Below are 14,957 nucleotides of genomic sequence, written 5' to 3' on the forward strand. Positions count from 1 at the left end.
TTTGAAGAGGTCAAAGGCCACCAGACCTTTCCGGGGGCGGGGGCGGGGCCAGAGCGCCGTTCAGACACATGCTTAAGGGGGTCTCGCCGGACAGCCGTTGGTCTCCTGCTCCCGTGCCTTGGGGCCTCTGCCAAGGACTGGCACCCTTCGCAGGGTCGGTGGTTGCCCTCTGAGTTTTGGGGACACCACCCTTTGGCCCCCAACTGCTTTTCCGTGAGTTTTGTTTTGTCTGCCCTGCTCTGTCTGCTATGGAGCCGTGGGTGGCCATGTGCCTGGTCGGGCCCCTGTTGGGGCTGTACAGGTGCCTGCGGCTCATGCTGCAGGCCGGTGCCATGGTGTACATGGACGAGGAGGCAGAGATCGCCTTGGACGCCCTCCCCAGGGAGGCCGTGGCAACCGTGTGGCATCAGCACCCGACCGTAGACAGGCCCATCTGGAGTTTGGAGAGCAGCACTGACTGGTGGGACTGGGTGGTCCTCGGACTATGAGACGAGCACCAGTGGATCCGGAATTTCCGGATGAGAAAGCGGATCTTCCTGCAGCTGTGCACCTGGCTCACCCCCGCGCTGCAGAGAGCCGCCACCCGGCTGCGGGCACCCATCCCTGTGAACAAACGGGTCGCCATCACGCTCTGGAAGCTGGCCACACCGGACAGCTACCACTTGGTGGCACAGCGGTTCGGGGTGGGAAGATCAACCGTCGGAGTGATCGTCGTGGAGGTAAGTCCCAGGGGGAGTGGGATGGGGGGAGGGTGCTGCACTCCATGCCCAGGGACAGCAAGACTCCCGGCTGGGTCACCCAGGGGTTTGGGCCGTCCCTCCCTTGCACAGGCCTGGTGGGGGGGGGCGGCGTGCGGTGAAGGGGGCCCTGGGGTGTGTGTGTGAGAGAGAGGACAGAGGAAATCAAGGGGGGGGACCCAAGGGAGCGCACACTCACCCCTGCCATATGTGATGTGTTCCCTTGTGTTTCTCTGCATCCTTCTGCAGGTCATCCACGCCATCAACGACGTCCTGCTCCCGCGAATCATCCGCCTGCACGACGTGGATGATACCATGGCCGGCTTCGCTGCCCTCGGGTTCCTCAACTGCAGGGGAGCCCTGGACACCACCCACATCCCCATCCGGGCCCCGGAGCATCGAGCGGGCCATTTCATGAACAGCAAGGGGTACTGCTCCATTGTTCTGCAGGCCCTCGTGGACCACCGGGGCCGCTTCCTGGACATTTACGGGGGTAGGTCCAGCCAGGCACATGACGCCCGTATCCTCCGGAACTCTGGACTCTTTTGCAGGTTGGAGGCGGGCACCTACTTCCCCCGGCGGGACTTCACTGTCGGGGATGTGCCTATGCCCATCTGCGTCGTCGGGGACGCGGCCTACCCCCTGATGCCCTGGCTAATGCAGCCCTACACGGGGCAGCCGGACCAGAACTGGGCCCGAAACCCAGTGGAGCTGTCATTTGGACGTTTAAAAGCCTGCTTCCGTTGCTTGCTCACCTGTCTCGAGATGCAACAGAGGTCCTGGCCGTGTGCTGCGTGCTCCACAACACTGTGGAGCACAGTGGGGAGGCCTTCCTCCCTGCATGGATGGCAGCCGAGGCACAGACCTTGGAACAGCCCGACACAGCTGCCGTCTGCCAGGCGTGCCAGGATGTGGTGCGCATCTGAGAGGCCCTGGTGGACATGTTTGCCCAAGCCCTGTAGTAGGGTCGCCTGGGTCTCCCCAGATTACTCCTGCCTGTCCCCTACCCTTCCCAACCCCCACCCCCCAAATTGTAAAGCGTCGGGTCAAAGCACATCGGCCGTCATCGAGACTGTTCATCGGGCTTAGTTAGGGTTTTTCTTTTTAGTTTAGGCTAGGGTTTAGGCCACCATTGCCTGTCCCGAAGAACAGTCACGAGGATTCGGGGTTTGTGCGGAAGGCTGGTCAGCGTACCTGATTCCAGTCATCTTCCGTCGAGGGATCTCCTAGCTGTTTCTCTCCCGAGGCCCGGAAGGACCAAAGGATTGAGGTGGCCAGCTTCGCTGTCATCTTCCATTGAGGGATCTCCTGGCTGTTCCTCTCCTGAGGCCCGGAAGAACCAAAGGATTGAGGTGGCCAGCAACACCACCAATCGTCCTCCCTGCGCCTAGACTATGTTTAATTATCTGTAGTGTGCATCTTGTAACCATTCTTGCTTGTTAGCTATGTAAATATAGTTTGTGGTTTACATTTTACTGAAAAGTCTCAGTTTTTATTTATGCACCACAAACCACTGACCACTTAGGAAGGGCCCCCCCCCCCCCCAGTGATAGAGTACAGATTTTGTTGTCCACAGTTTGCAACCATGTTAAAGTTAAGTGGCTACTTGGCATCTCACATCATTTCTTACACTAACTAGAGTTACACAATTACCAACACAGGAATGAACAGCAAAATAGAGAACTGTTTATTTACGGGGGGGGGGGGGGGGGGAAGACCTTCAACTGGGATAGGGAGGGCGGGCAGTTACTGGGACGGGAGGCCCCTGCGAGCGCTCCTCCGGGGGCCGGCCTGCCCACGCTGGGCAGACCGCGTCGGGGCAGGCTGCACGTGGAGGTGGGCACGGGCAGGAGCAGGAGCAGGAACGGGGGCAGGGGCAGGAGCAGGGATAGGAGGGGACATGGGCTGTGCTACGGGAGGGATGGTGGGGGCCTGAGCTCCGCCCACGCCATAATGAATGGCATGCACAACATGTGCTGCCAGCGTGTCCATAGTAGTGCGCATCCCTCGGCACTCAGCCCTCCTGCCGCCACTGCAGGTCTCCCTGCACCCGCTCAGCAATGGAGGCCTGGATTGACTCCACAGCGTTGATGTGCCGGCGAAGCAGCTGGTCCCTCTGCCGGAGCCTGTGCCTCCGGGGTTGGCCAGCTGGGGGTGCCGCTGCTGCTGGAGTCGAGGGTCTTGTGCTCGGTCCCGCTGCAGGGAACAGAAGAAAGGACGGGTCAGTCAGGCAGGCTGTCCACTGTCCCCACACCGCATGTCCTCCACCCCTGAGCCCAGGTGACCCCACAGTTGTGTGGCTTGGGCCCACTCGGTTCCCCTCCTGCCCCCGTGTTGTATGTTTGCAAGGAGGACCGCCCCTGGAGTAGGGTCCTCCCTCCAGTATCCTGGCCCCGTGGAGGGCGGGAGGGTGCGTGTGCTGCGTTCACCTGTGGAACTCCCTGCCAGTGGAGACTGTGAAAAGCTTTGGGTAATCACTGGTGTTAGACAGGGAGCGAGATGCATCCCCACGCAGTGCCTGGGAGCACATCTGGCAGAGGCGGTCTGGGCTCTCAGATCCCCTCGCGTGGGATATCTCCTGGACGGAACCAGAAGAGTGACTGGGTGGGTGGGTGGGGGGGGGGGGATGTTCCATCCTTGCAGCAAAACTCAGGGGCCCTTCTCTCTCCCACTATCCCTCCTGCAAGCTCGGTAGCCCAGGGACATGTGTGGCCACAGTGGGCTCTTCCCTCAGGGAGGCAGCCAAGGCACCGGGAGCAGGCGAGGGGCTCGGTGGGGGTCCACGGTCACAGGACCGTGACGCTGCGGTGTACCCAATAGCAGCTGGCTGTGCCTCACAGCGAGGCATGGGACAGTGTGCCGTTCTCCGTGCTGCACCCTTGGCGGAGCTGCGGGATCTGGGCTGAGTCCCTGGGGCCCTGGCCGGTTCCAGCCGGCATCCACCCTTTCCCCTGGTCCCGCTGAATGTGTGTGAGCAGCACGGTCCCAGGCGTGCCCTGCAGCTGCCTGCCGTGGCCACGTGCCGCTTGGTCACCAGGCTGCACGTGCTGCTTGCTGCCTCATGCTACGCAGCGTGCAGCTCACGTGGCCTGAGTGACATGCTCTCCCCCTCCCCCCTCCGGGCACCTGGCCCCCCTCCCCGCCCTTTGGGAGTGCAAACTGCAGAAACTCACCAGTGGGTTCCTCCCTGGCCTCGGCCTCAGAGGAGCTGCTGGAGGGGGCCTGCTGGGCGGTGGCTATGCTGGCCTCCTCACCGCCGGACACGCTGGCGCTGTCCTCTCCCTCCCCTGGCTCGGTGGGACGGTTGATGGGGGGGCGCTGGCAGGTGTCCACGGGGACAGCTGGGGCTTGTGGGGCTGGCTGGCCCAGAAAAGAATTCAGCCGGTCATAATAGGGGCAGGCATCGGGTCCTGCCCCCCTACCCTCAGTGGCCCGCACGTACCCCAGCCGCAGTTCTTTAACCTTCGAGCGCACCTGCTCACAGTTGTGGCCGGGATGTCGCCAGGTTCTGTGCCAGCCGCCTGTAAAGGTCCGCATTCCGGCGGCGGGACTGCAGGTCGTGGAGACCCTCCTCCTCCTGCCACAGGTCCAGGAGGGTCTCCAGCTCCCTGGGGGTCCAGGATGGGGCCCGGCGTTTACGGCCCCTGAGGGCTTCCTCCCCTGCGGGTGCAGGTGGCTCACCACCCGGAGCTGCCATGCTGGGCTGAGAGGTGGCTGTTGGGCAGCACAGCGGCACGTGGCAGAGCTAAAGCAGCAGGGTCTCCGGCAGGCTCCTGCCACGGGCGCCCAGCAGCCTCCGAGCTCTTTAAGAGGCTCCTATGGGGTCTTGCGGCGTCCAAACCGCTTTTTTCCATTTCTTCTGCTTTTCCAGAAAAGCTGTCTACACTGGCCCTTTTCCAGAAAAGCTTTTCCGGAATAAGGACTTATGCCCGAGCGGGAGCAGTGTAGCTTTTCCGGAATAGCGGCTGATTTTGTACAGTACAGCGTTGTTGCTTTTCCGGAAATTCAAGCGGCCAGTGTAGACAGCTCGCAGCTTATTCCAGAAAAGCGGCTGATTTTCAGGAATAAGTGACCCAGTGTAGACACAGCCCAAGGCCATATGCATCTTGGTGCCTATGGCTCTCATTTTATTAGAGACAGCAGAGGTAGGAGTAACAGACAACAGGAAGAGACCCACACAAAAGACCAAACTCCACAAGCAAAAGACGTTCCAGAACTACAAATAGCAGACACTTCTAGCTCAAACTATTTCCTCAGGACATATCACGCACTTGAAAGTATGCTACATATATGGAATAGATAAAATCTTGTTCACAGAACACAGGAACGGATGGGCATATATTTCACCAAAACAATAAATACATTCAGACTATGGACAAACAGACATGAAGAATGAGGAAATGAACAGTCTGCTGAGACTACATCAGCAGGACATGGAACTACAGGCTGAAAAATGACCAGTTGATAGCAGAACAGACTCAAAACATCACCAGAAGAATTAAATGCAAGGTAGTGTCCTGTCATCACAAGAAAGATTTTCATTTCCTCCATCATCATATTACCTACAAGGTATACATAAGACTTTATAATAGTAAGGTATCAGACAACAACTATTCCAAAGCCAGAGTTGCCAAGTAAATTAAGTTAGACATAGCAAAAGATATGGTAGTAAATTACATGTGCTAGATTAAGGGAATACAATAAAATATTAAGCATGTAAACAGTATTAAATTAAACAGTACGGTATTACATTTAAATTTTAAATAATTGTGACACAAGGAGTCTGTGATGCCTCTTAATACTGGGAAGCTATTTTATAATTAGGAATAGGATCATGATAAGGAATTTGAACAACTCTACTTTCAGAAAGTACTTGATGAGAACGACAATATATTTAGAGTTAGGAATAAAGCCTAAATATTGCACTGTCTTGACTATCTTGTTATGCATACACAATAAGCAGCTACCACTGCTAGTGGAGTGGGAGGCGGGGGGGGGGGGGGGGGGAAGAGAAGGAGGAGAGAGAGAGATTAGATTCCCCATATCATGGTGCATTTTGTCTATAGATTGCCTTAATCCACATGTGCTAGAAAATACAATTTCCTGAAGGTGAAGGCAGGATGGGTCACAGGCACAGCTGCAATTTAAAGGGCCTGGAGCCCTGTGCCCTTTTAAATCGTCAGGTCCCAGGGCAAATACCCCCTTTGCGCACACACACCCGTCAGCAGTCCTGGATGCGGGAGACCGTTCCTGCAAGAGGGACCTTCCAGAACTACCGTCACACCTTCCTGACTGTTAGAATCCCATTTATTTGTGTATGGACTAACATCTGGCTGCTTGGTGTATGAGAGTAAGACACACGGGCGCGGGGAGAGAGGAGTCACACAATGGCCAGTGCTGGGTCAGAGTGACAGAAAAGCAAGACAAGAGAACCAATGTGGCTTTTAGATAAAAATTTGCGGTTGGCATTTTGAATATGCGATTCATTGTTCAAGGTGAACAGGACTTCTGTGAATAAAAGAGTAGGAAATCCTGAGCATCTCTCTCTTTTCTGCACCTTTGAGAAAAATCAGCTCATGGAAGAAGCCACAATCTCTTGGAAGTATGAACCAATACATGACTGATTGAAGATTTCCCATTTTGTAAACTTGCAAATTAATGGATAGGTTAATTAACTAGTAGATGCAGTTCCTCTTTTGCCCTCCTCCAGTAAAATATTCCTTCCAATAGCTGTGGGATGTTTGTGGTTAGGAGTCCACATGTGCTCTAATTGTTGAATAATAGTTTTGTAGTAAGCTACGGTAATGAAGAATTTGAAGAGGAAGGAGAATCCAAGAGCAAGGATATTGATGTAATTAAGGCACTGGAGGAGGACTTGACATTTGGGTTCAGTTCCTGGCTCTTCCATAAACACCCTGTGTGACCTTGGCAAATCAGTTTAAAGCTCTTTCACAGCCCCCAGTCTGTAAACTGAACAAAATATGTTCCTTTCCCTTCTCTGACTTGTTTATTTAAATGGTAAATTGTTTGGCGCAAAGAAGGTCTTTTATTATGTGACTGAGCAGCACATAACCCACTAGGACTCTTAAAATCCAGAGAGCCCCAACAAAGTTATTTTAATAAAAATAAGAAACAATAATAAAATATTGCAATATCAGATGCTTTTTGTTTAGGGTGGGACAAAGTGGGAGAATTGTAATTAATGAAGAATGACATCAATGAATTCTGTATCCTAACTTTGATTCTAAAAACTGAAAAGATTTTCAAATGGTGACAGACTTTTACGTACAACTGCAATTTCTTTCTTTGTGCAGAAATTCTTCATTGCTTCATCATGTCACAATTAAAAAGGCAATTAAAAATTCTTTTGATCCACTATTGTCTTAGGCTTTAAGAGAAATCAGTGGATAGCGAAGCAGTAAAGGCTTTATTGAAACAGAGCAAGCTTTACCATGATAGAAGCAGATGGTTTACAAAGTTACTGAATAAGAACTGATTATTGATTTGCTATCCTCCTAACAAAATCAGTGTCGAGTTATAATGTACCGTACGACTTGTTACTGGGTAAATAGGCATTTTTATATTACTTTCTTGTAAAACTGGTGACTAGCAAGGAAAGTAAAATATATGGCTGTCTAATATTTTGAAGGAGAATACAAATTGGACTGGGGAAATACTAGTGAAGCACCACAGAACATTTGCTGATATTTATAATACTGGCTCTTTCTAAAACTCCAGATCAAGAAGTTAACACAGCTCCTAAGTGTAGCCAGACAGGAACCCCCCTTGTAACATCCATTTTTGCTTGGCTGGATATGCAGGCTCAGTGACCGTGAATGGCTGTAAACGGAGATATGCCAATTGCTGACCAAGAGGCTGCTGAGGAGTGCCCTTGACTAAATCCCATATTGATACGAACACACAGCCGTCCGCGGGGGGAGGAATCTCTCGCCCAGTTATTAAAAAAAAAAAAAGTCTAGTACTCACAATTTAGTTCTCTCTCTTGCAAGTGTAAATTAATTTGAAACTTGCTTGTAAGAACTGGCGCCACAGAAACGGACCAGTACAATTTGGCATCTTAAGATAAGAAAGAGGATATGGGCCCCCAGGAGTATCAAGATGGGTCCAGCAGCACATTTACTCTGAGCGTCAATCTACCATCTATCTGCTTTTCGGGTTAGGTGTTTTGACCTCACGAGGTTCCACGGGGACGCCCACCTCGTATTCGTCTTTCCTAGGAATTGAGGGACCGGCCCTGGCTTGACCCGCTGGAGTCGAGAGGCACAGAAGGGGGTAAAAATTGTACCTGGATGTGGTCCTTTGTCTTAAGTGTACACATAGACTTAGAGCTCTTTAAAGATTAAGCTGTCACTTGGCACCATTATTTCTATTCTCTATCTTTATTTTCTTTGTAACCATTTTTAAGATCTATATTTGCTAGCAGTTAAGAAATAGAGCAATAGACATTGAGACCATATGATTTATAAGCTTTTTTTTAAATAAACCTGTAAGTGTTTAAGCTTTAACCTGACTCCTTCAGTTGCTGTAACAGAACCAAGCACAATTTAAAAGAACTTCAGCCGGTCATAAGGGACAGGTATAGGAGGAGCTTGGGCGTTTGGATCATGTCACTCCCAGGTGACAGATCTGTTGGGGCATCTCTCAGTCTTCCCTAGACTGCCCACTGCGAAGGGATCCTGTATCCTAGCAACTAAAATCTGAGGTGTAATAAGCTCTTCCTATAAAAAGGGGCATCTGTCAGCCTGTTGGCTGCCCTCTGCGATGGGACCCTGGTCCTAGCAGTAAAGTCACGGACGTTAAACCTTCTCTCAGCACACACACACACACACACACACACACACACCCCCACCCACCCACCTACACCCCTGACCGTCGGCTGACACTAAGACGTGGCAGATTCATTACCCCGTCTCTCTATTTTCTTTCAACACATTTAATAGTCTGCTAAGTCAATGGCCTTTGTTGTGTTTCATCCATAACTCAGGACAGATATTTTGTTACCAACAGAAGTGGAATTTATGAAGATGTATAAAGATTTCAAATCTTCATTGGAAGATTTATTTTTAAAAGGTTTTTTTTTAAAAAAAAACCGAAAAAACACAACCACCACCTAATTTTCCAGAAAGTTAAAAAAAAAGAGTTAACAAGAGAGGAAGGGTGGAGAGGATGCGATATTCTAATACAATGGGAAGAATGGGACCTTATTGCTACTTATGGCAACTAAATTCCAAAATCAGGTGCCAGTGGTATTCACATCCCTCTCGGCTGCTGAGAAATTCTGTAGACTCACACAACGTATGTCTACACTGCAATTAGACATTATGCCTGGCCCATGCTAGTGGGCTTGGGCTCACAGGCTGTTTTAGATGTTAGGATGTAGCCTAAGTTCCAGGACTTTGCCACCTTGAAGGATCCTAGAGAAGTTTCCAGCCCAAGCCTCAATGTCTACAAGAATGCTGAAAAGCCCCTTAGTGAGAGCCAGATGCAGCTTTTTAATTGCAGTATAGACAGAAGTGCCCAAGACATTGCAGGAACAGTTCCCTAGGCAACACCTATATTCAAATCTCTTGAGTATGCCCTCACTCTAGACATCTAAGCCTTAATGCAGTCCCAAGCCAGGGGAAGTAGGTGCTCCACTGCCTAACCAGTTACAAGACCCAACCCAGTAGTAGGCATGCTCTGAGTATGCCACACAAAACAGCTGAGAGGCAAAGGAAACAACCTGCCTTGTAACTTTTAGCCCTGTGTTTAGGGTACTATCACCTGGGCCAGGCATGACACCCCATTTCAAGTCACCCCTCAGCCTGAGAGGAAAGCGATTCAGGAAGGAATCTGCCACTTTTAGAGGACTTCCCTGACCACTGGGTTATGGGATATTCTGATGTTTGGCTCTGTCAAGTCGCTCCAACTGACATTATTGTACTGTGGATAAATTAAAGAGCTGACTGAAACCATGTATCCGTTAACTTCCATCCAATCTCTCAAAAGATGCAGATCACTTTGAACGAGCAATCTATCCTCTTAATTATTTAACAATCTCCCAATTTGTCTGTCATCTGTAGACTATAAGGGATTATTTTATGCTTTAGCCAGTTGAACGTTATTGGCTAAAATATAGGGCCAGATCTAGAGCTGGGATACAATGACATAGCTACAAACACATCAACGGAAATGCATCAGTTCCTAAACATAACAGATGACAATTTCACAACGCAAAAATTGTTGCAAACAACATGGGGGAATTCTCTCTTAGCCCTTGTTGTAATAGATAAAGAAGAACAAGTCACATTAAAAATCAAGTACAAGTGACCATGACTTGATCACACTGACAATACACAAGCTGAAGTCCAGATCAGTAAAAATTTTTTTTTATATATACACACACACACACACACACACACGTGCTTTCATAGTGCCATTTCCCAAAGCTGGAAAAAAAAATTATGAGTAATCACATGGGGAAAGAATTTAGGCATAAAAATGTGAATGACAATTGGGAATTATTTAAACATGTCATGCAAGACTTTGAAAGAGTCACAATCAAGGAAATAAGTTGACATGGTTAAAAAAAACCCATCCTGCTGAAGGTAGCTGTTTTTTTACACAAATGGAAGAAATGGGATGTTGCTAGTAGTGAATACAAGTCAGCGGTTAGGAATTGTAGAAAACTGAGAAAGGAAACAAAGGGACAGATGGAAAAAATCTATAGCCAACAGAGTTATGGTCAGTGAGAAGAGTTTTTAAAAAAATACATTAAGAACAAAAAGGATCCCGACAATGGCATTAGTCCATTAGTAGATAGAAGTGGTAGGATTATCCATAATAATGAAGAAAAAGCAGAAACGTTCAATAAGTATTTCTGTATTTGGGGGGAAAGTAGATGATAGTCACATTGTATAGTGATAAGATTCTTCACACTCCATTAATGTCTCTGGAGCATGTTAAACCAAAGTTACTAAAGTTAGCCCATTTTAAAAATCAATAGACCCAGCTAACTGGTATCCAAAAATTTTAAAAGAGCCGGCGGAGATTGAGGAACTTGAGTGACGATGAATGTTGATTTTCAATAAGTGTTGGAGCACTGGGGAAGTTGCAAAACACACTTTTTTTTAAAAAAAATGGCACATTAGCAGTAAATGGGATGGCATGGTAATTACAGGCCTGTCAGCATAACATCAATCCTATGCAAGGCAATGGAGTGGCTAATGCGGCTTGGGATAATAAAGGTTGGTAATGTAATTACTGCAGATCAAATCTAAGTATCCTGTCAAACTAAATGGCCATCTATTTTTTATAAGATTACAAGTTTGATTGAGAGGCAATAGTGTTCATGCAATATGTTTTGTAAAGCATTTAAGTTGGTACTGCACGGCATTTTGAAAAAATGCCTAGAATATAAAATGGTGACAGAACGTTACATGGATTAAAAGATGGTCAACTATTAGACTTCAAAAATGTTCAACTATTAGACCTCAGAAATGTAACTACCTATGCCATTTAATATTTGTACTAGTGGCATAGAAGAAAAACAAAATAATCACTGATAAATAGGGCCCTACCAGCTTCACTACCCTGAAAAACAAGTCACAGGCCAGGATACAAATCCTGCCCTGGGAAATCTGATCTCCCCAAAATCAGCCACACTGGGAAAAGACAGGACTTGTAAGCCCCCCCAACCTGGGTCCACTCCCAGGCAGGAGTGCCAGGCGGGCAGAGTAGGCCAAACATCTGCTGCCAGATGCTGCCACCCAGTAGCAGTGCTGGACAGGCACAGCAGAGCAAGCTCCTGCAGCTCAACCTCCCCGTTCCCTGCAGCAGCGCAAGTGTCCTGTCCCTGCTCCATGGACTCAGAGCACTGAAGCAACAGCTGCAGCCTAGATGCAATGACTTGGGCTGGGGGCTGCCCACCCCCTCCAGATTGCAGATCTAGCTCCAGCCCAGACTTGGGGGACCAGGCTCAAGACTGCCTCCCTAACAGCTAATGCATGGGCTGATGCCATCTCCCCCCTCCAACAGCTCCTGCTTGGGCTGGGGACTGCTAACCCCCGCAGCTCCAGACCTTGCAGCTCCTGCCTGGGTTTTCAATACCTAAGCTGAGCTCTGGACAGCTGCTGCCTCCCCCAACCCCACCAGCTCCTGCCTGGATTCTGGGTGCGTGAGCTGCAGGGGGGGAGGACGCTGGGCTCCAGCAAGGACTCAGGGCTTCTACCTAATTTGTCTCCTGCCTGGGCACCGGGAAGCCTACCCCTCCCTCCCCTATAGTTCCAACTAGGCCTTAGGGCTGTTAACTCTGACAGCTCCTGCCTGAGCTCCAGGCTTCTAACCTTCCTCCCATTTCCCCTCCCCACCCCCCCCAATTTCAGGTCCTAGTGGGTCTTGACTAGCAGCTAGAAGTCCCTGTCCGGGGCGCTCCCAGCAGTGCTGGAGAGATCAGACCTGCCTCCACCTCCAGGAACCTCCTCCAGTCACAAGAAACTCTGCAGTTACTGCCTTCAGAGTATCCCCACAATCACCTTTTGGATAAGGCCCCCCCAGTCACACCACCATGACATTTCAAATGTCATACACTGTGGATTTGACAAATTTTAAGACCCTGTGGCTGTGAAGTTGACCAAAGTGACCCATGAATTTGGTAGAGCCTTCCTAATAATGTTTGCAGATTACCGTAATTGGAGAAATGGTTAAAAATGAAGGACAGGTAACTGATTCAGAGCTATCTAAATTGCTTTGAAAAGTGGGCATGAGCTAACAATATGCTTTTTACTATGGTTAAATATAGATGTATACATCTAGGAACAAAATATTGGCAATATTTACAGGGTGGGGACTCTATAGAAGGAAGCAATAACTCAGAAAATTGTTTTTAAAAGTCTCAGAGGATTAGGGATATTGTCTAAATCTGCAAAAACCATGGAGTCCTGTGGCCCCTTAGAGACTAAACAGATTTACCCATGGCGAGTAGATTACAACCCAGAAGAGCCAGCACAGAGCGATCTGCGCATGCACAGAACTGCGCAGCTGGCGAGTAGAGCTCGCCGCTGCTTGGTGAACCCTGTATACACACACACACACACACACACACCCCCACACACCCCCCAAATATTTAATAAAGGACTTGTAAATCTAGCAGAGGAAGGTATAAGAATCCAAATTTGGTATATACCTTCCTCTTATAACTTAAAGCAAGGTAAGGGTTTGGTTGTTCCAGGACAATGGGATGGGCCTGGAATATGATAGTTACTCATACCTCAGAAAGGAAGGGGGGGGGGGGGAAGAGAGAGTCTGCTGCCAGGAACAGTTATACTGTATAATGACTACAGTACAGGGGGCAGGTGCACTTGTAAAATATGGCCTGTGATCTTAATATAGTAGATATCATAGAAATTTGGTGCAATCAGGATAACCAATGGGACACAATGATACTAACGTATGTTATTTATCTAGCAATGATATAGTGTCAGTCCCCCTGAGTGACCTATTCTACGTGAAAGGAAGCATGCCATCAAATAAAGTAAAAATTTTAAATCAAACAGTACCACAGAACCTCTATGTATAGGAATGTCATGTTTGAACAATAAGATTACATTGGTAGGAACATACTACTGATCACCTCACCATGACTGGAGTAACTGTGAAATGCTAAGGGAGATCAGTCAGGAAACAAAGATAGCAAGTACAATAATAATGGGGTATTTCAGCTATCCTCATACTGATTAAGCATATGTCAACTGAGGAATGGATAACATTTCTAGACACTAGAAATGATTTTTTTTTTAAACAACTTGTCCTGTAAACCACAAAGGGAGAGACATTTCTTGATTTGGGATACATCTACACAGCAACATTATTTCGAAATAACAAGCACTCCTCCGAAATAACAGTTCACGTCTACACAGCAGGCAGTTACTTTGAAACAGTGTCAAAATTCTGTCAAAATGGAGGACTTCTTACTCCGACTCCTGTAACCCTCATTATATGAGGAATAAGGGAAGTCAGAGGAAGAGTGTTTTATTTCAAAATAAGTGCTATGTAGACATTCCCTATTTCAAAATAAGCTATGCAATGGATGTAGCTCAATTTGTGTAGTTTATTTCAAGTTACGCATTTCAGTGTTATGCACCCTTAGTCCTATATGGAGCACAGAACTAGTATGAGAAGAAAATGTAGGAGAACCATTTGGTAATAGTGATCACAGTGAAATAAATTTAACATCCTTATATGGGGAAAAGTACCTAGGCAGGCCACCTCAGTAGTACTTACCTTCCAAAAGGAGAAATGCACAATAACTATTTATATACAAATTAAATTAATCACAAGAGTGAAATACATATAAACTGCAAGGAACCTATTTAAAACCACCATAATAAAGACCCAAACTAAATGCATACTTCAAATAAAAACAGAGGACCAAACAACATAGTCACCTTTGTTAAACAGCACAGTGCGGGGGGGGAGGAGGGGGGGGAGGAGCAGTTAACATCAAATAAAGTCAAAAAGTCAAATCCTCATGTGGAAAATTGAAGCACAAATTCCAGAAAGTAAAATGGAAAAATATAACAAGAAAGGCCAAGAAAACAATCTGAAGACACAAAGCGAATAGCAAAAAAATTAAGTATTGAGAAGAAGCAGAAAGCCTTCCAAACAATCAGTAGGATGATTCAGATGCTAAAGTAGAAATCAAGGAAAATAGGACTATAGTTCTCAAGCTAACTGAATTATTTTCCTTTTTCTTTAGTGCAAAATATACAGAGGAAATCCCCCAAACCAAGTCATTTTTTATAGATGACAAATCTGAGGAACAGTTCCAGACTGAGATGTTGGAGAAGGTGTTGGAACAAATGGATAAATTAAACAGTAATTAGCCATGAGGGCCCAAGTTCTTTACAAGTGTCTCTCTCGAATTCTGAAGGAACTCCAATTAAAAATTGCAGAACTACTAACAGCAATATATATGCAACCTGTTGCTAAAATCAGCCTCTGACTTGATGACTGTAGGTAGCTAATGTAATATAGATTTTGAAAAAAGGTTCCAGAGGGGGTTCTGGCAAGTACAGAATGGCAAATCTAACTTTTTGGACAAGGCAAATTAGCTGAGACTATAGTGAAGAACAGAATTATCAGACACGCAGACTAACACAATCTATTGGGGAACATGCTATATGGTTTTGTAGAGGGATATATCATACCTCACCAATTCAT

The sequence above is a fragment of the Pelodiscus sinensis genome, chromosome 5, assembly GCF_052426305.1.
Source record: "Pelodiscus sinensis isolate ZL-2025 chromosome 5, ASM5242630v1, whole genome shotgun sequence".
In the NCBI taxonomy this organism is placed as follows: Eukaryota; Metazoa; Chordata; order Testudines; family Trionychidae; genus Pelodiscus; species Pelodiscus sinensis.